Source organism: Colobus angolensis, unplaced genomic scaffold, assembly GCF_000951035.1.
Source record: "Colobus angolensis palliatus isolate OR3802 unplaced genomic scaffold, Cang.pa_1.0 Scaffold332, whole genome shotgun sequence".
In the NCBI taxonomy this organism is placed as follows: domain Eukaryota; kingdom Metazoa; phylum Chordata; class Mammalia; order Primates; family Cercopithecidae; genus Colobus; species Colobus angolensis.
In genome coordinates, this window is record NW_012116622.1 from 2409113 (window position 1) to 2413695 (window position 4583).

The 4583-nt window shown below is 42.8% G+C and overlaps 1 pseudogene; it reads left to right on the top strand.

Annotated features, from left to right (window-relative positions):
- The first annotated feature begins 3239 nt into the window (after positions 1 to 3239).
- LOC105518925 lies at positions 3240 to 4029 on the top strand (annotated as a pseudogene).
- Positions 4030 to 4583: the final 554 nt, after the last annotated feature.

Below are 4583 nucleotides of genomic sequence, written 5' to 3' on the forward strand. Positions count from 1 at the left end.
CAATTCTATTCAATGCATAAAACCATTATGGAGCTCCTGAAGAAGGCAAAGACTCTTCGAGGTACTGCAAGCACACAAATGTTTTCAGGATGCAGGTCCAATCCTGTCTTACAGCAAGGCCACAATCACAACTAATTATCAAACAGATTAGTCTGTGATCAGCCTTATAAAAAAAGGATTAGCCAAATTTTATGAACTCAATCGAAGGCAATCTGCAAAGAGGAAGGGCATCTGAGTGAGCCTCAGAGACAGTACTCTTTCTAGGCAATCTTTGATGGAGTGTCATTCCCTTGGGTTAAGTAGCCCTCTTCTAAAATATAAACACTTCTTTCCAGAAGAGGAAGGCATTGTAGTTTTTACATTTTTTTTTTTTTTTTTTTTTTTTGGAGACAGAATCTCACTCTGTTGTCCAGGCTGGAGTACAGTGGCGTGATCTCGGCTCACCGCAAGCTGCACCACCCGGGTTCACCTCATTCTCCTTCCTCAGCCTCCCGAGTAGTTAGGACTACAGGCACCGGCTTTCTTTTTTTTTTTTTGTATTTTTAGTAGAGATGGGTTTTCACCGTGTTGGCCAGGATGGTCTCGATCTCCTGACCTCATGATCCACCCTCCTCGGCCTCTCAAAGTGCTGGGATTACAGGCGTGAACTGCCGCACCCAGCCTACATAGTAACTTTTTAAGATATTGTCAGCTGTGGCTGACTGACCTTATAATGTCAGCATGCTGGGCCTTCAGAGAAAAGGAGCAGTAGGACAGGAAGGAAGCAAAAAGCAGTACACAAGTGACATGCTCCAAGGACATGCTTCGGCTACCTCCCCAATATTCAGGACTATTGACCAGCTGTGTCACTGGCAGCAGTACACTGCCCTTCTTGAAAGGGATGGACAGAAATATCAGAAAGAGGATTATAGTTACACACGTGACAGGACATTTCCACACAGCACGTAAATGAACAGTTCTAGAGTCAGTTTCCAGTACTTTGACAGAGCCAGAGGCGAGGGCAATGGATAGCTTGGGGGCTTCTTAACCCTCTTCATCTTATTCCATAAAGGTGGCTCTCTAAGAAATTCACTTTAATTCCAGAGTGTGACCGACATATTCAGAAGAAGGAAGATAGCTTTTTATTTGAAAAATCTATCTGAAGTTGTACTGATGTATAAAATATAAGAGTTTGAAAACCAAACAGATCTGAGGGTCTCTAACCTACAGCAAGACTACAAATTCCTAGCTGTCTAACCTCAAGCAAGTTAACCTTCCAATTTAATAAGATTAATGTAAAATATCATGCCACACTAGAATATACATTGTATAAGAGCAGGGATATTTTTATTTTAAATGCTACGTCCCCAGTGCCTAGAACATTGCCTAGCATTTATTGAATGAATTTGTGAATGAGTGAGTAAATAATAAACAATTATTTCATTCAATGCCTACTATGTGTTAGGTATTGTTCTAATAACTGGATTTCTATGAATACTAAATGAGATGTTATCTACAAAGCAGTTGGTACGCTACCTGCGTGACAGGTTCTTCCTGCCCACTGCAAATATAAAAATTAACTTACCAAGATCATGGCATTGCAGTAAAGAAAGAGTTGAATTAGGCTGAGCCCTGTGGCTCACACCTGTAATCCTAGCACTTTGGAAGGCATAGGTGGGAGGATCACTTGAGGCTAGGAGTTCGAGACCAGTCTGGCCATCATGATGAAACCCTATCTCTACTAAAAATACAAAATTTAGCCATACATAGTGGCACATGCCTGTAATCCCAACTACTGAGGAGGTTGAGGCATAACAATCACTTGAATCCAGGAGGTGGAGGTTGCAGTGAGCTGAGATCACGCCACTGCACTCCAGCTTGGGCAATCAAGCAAGACTCTGTCTCAGGGGGAGAAAAAAAAAAAGAGTAGAATTGACACAAGGCCATGCCATGGGAGAGACAGAGTTATTACTCTAATGAATCTCCCCAGAGGCTCCGAGGTTAGGAGTTTTTCAAAGATACTTTGGTAGTCAGGGGCTAGGGTAAGGGCCATGCTGATTGGCTGGGTCAAAGATCAAATCACAGGGAATCCAAACTGTCCTCTTGTGCTGAGTTGGTTCGTGGGTGTGGGCCACAGGAAAGGTTGGCAGGTCTGAGTGGGGCTGTACAGTTGTCAGAAATACAAAAACCTGAAAAGACATCTCAAAAGGCCAATCTTCCATTCTACAGTAGTAATGTTATCTGCAGGAGTAATTGGGAAAGTTGCAAATCTTATGACTTCCGAAATAATGGCTGGTAATTACTAGAATTCAAACCCCTTTCATCCTCCTAACTTGGTGGCCTTTCATTAGTTTTACAAGAACAGTTCAGTTTTGGGGAAATGCTGTTATTATTTAAACTGTAAACTAAATTCTCTCAAAATTAGCTTGGCCCACACCCAGGAAAGAGCAAAGATAGCCAACCTGTGAGGCCAGAAGCAAGATGGAGTTAGCCGTGTCAGATCTCTTACTGTCATAATTTTGCAAAGGCAGTTTCAGTGCCATGCCAGTGCATAGTGTATGGGTAAATAAATATTGTTTCCTTTATGACATTTTAAACAAGAGCAGTGGACAACAGGGGAGAGTCAATCCAAGCATCACTAACCACTCATCAGTGGCCCTACACCTTCATACTGACATTCTCAGTTGATCTGAAGGAGCCTCTGTTACTCTGCTTCTTGCCATTTGTTTTTTCACCAGAAGCTGTGCTTTAACCACCAGCTTAAAATCCCCAGATCTTTCTAATTCAGATACTATCAAGGTTGCAAATCAAAGTGAGCTTCACTTAAAGCAAATGCTAAACATCTAGTCCATAAAAGGCTTCCCCTAAAATAGCACTGATTTTCTGCCAATGCATATTTTGAACACACATATTTAAATCTCTTCAGGTATGTCTTTAAGTCTCCAATGTCCATAAATAATTTGGTAGTATTTTTCACACAATGGGTCCCCAGTGAGTAGAGTGTTTATTAGGTGAGAGACAGAAGGCAGAGGAAGAAGAGCAAAATATGGAGAATGAAAGGAGGAGAAGAGGAAGAAGGAAAGTAGAGAAAAGGGATCTTACCCTTGCTTTGTACCTGTCTGGTCCATTTAAGCATCCCTTAAGGTGGTGGGTTTTGAACATCAGTGCATAGAAGAATCATTAGGGGACTTGTTGAAAATGCAGATTCCTGCTCCCCATTCCCAAAGATTCTGACTTGCTCTCTCCTCCCACCACCCAAGATGCCGAAAGGAAAGAGGGGCAAGGCAAAGAAGGTGGCTCAGTCCCTGCTGTTGTGAAGAAGCAGGAGGTCAAGAAAGGGGTGAATTCCTGTTTGAGAAAAGTCAAAGAATTTTGGCATTGGACAAGACATCCAGCACAAAAGGGACCTCGCCTGCTTTGTCAAATAGCCCCACTATATCACGTTGCAGCTGGCAAAGAGCTATCCTCTATAAGCAGCTGAAAGTGCCTCCTGCGATCAACCTGTTCACCCAGGCCCTGAACTGCCAAATAGCTACTGACTACTTAAGCTGACCCATGAGTACCGATCAAAGACAAAGCAAGAGAAGAAGCAGAACCTGTTGGCCTTGGCTGAGAAGAAAGCTGCCAGCAAAGGGGCTGTCCCCACTAAGAAACCACCTGTCCTTCAAGCAGGGGTTAAAACTGTCACCACCTTGCTGGACCACAAGAAGGCTCAGCTGGTGGTGACCGCACAAGAAGTGGATTCCATCGAGCTGATTGTCTTCCTGACTGCCCTGTGTTGTGAGATGGGGGTCCCTCACTGCATTACCAAGGGGAAGGCAAGAGTGGGATGTCTACTAGCCCACAGGAAGACCTGCACCACTGTTGACTTCAGAAAAAGACAAAGGAGCATTGGCTATGCTGGTAGAAGCCATCAGTACCAATTACAATGACAGATATTATGAGAACCATTCTCACTGGGGAGGCAATATCTGGGGTCTCAAGTCTGTGGCTTGCATTGCCAAGTTGGAAAAGGCAAAGGCTAAAGAACTTGCTACTAAACTGGGTTAAATGTACACTGTTGAGTTTTCTGTACATAAAAATAACTAAAATAATACATTTTTTTTTTCCAAAAAAAGGTGGAGGGGGGGATTCTGATTCAGTAGGGTCCTGGGAAGGTACATGTTGGCAAGTGTCCCCAGTCACTTCTGATACTTAGGTAGCCTTTGCAAGCCCTTTTGAGAAACACTCACCTACGGAAATAATGATGAAGACTACTGCAAGGAAGTTTAAGTAGTTCAGGAAAAGGCCATCTACATACTGAATCAAAATACTTGAAATAAAGGAGTGGCCATTTTCTCTGACCTCTTATCATTGTAGGGAATACGGTTATAACGTCGCTTTTACCATGTTACACTCTTGCTAAACATCCCAACTAGTTCTCACTGCCAGCAAGATAGAGTCACAATGTCAGCAAGGCCTTTCATAAATGAATTCCCACTTATTTTTTCCAGCTTGATCTCTTTACTCATGCATATAGCCTTCATTCCAAGCAAAATAATCTATGCATTGTCCCCAAGCATGCTATAAACATCGTCTCTACATCTATGGTGGGGTTTCTAAAA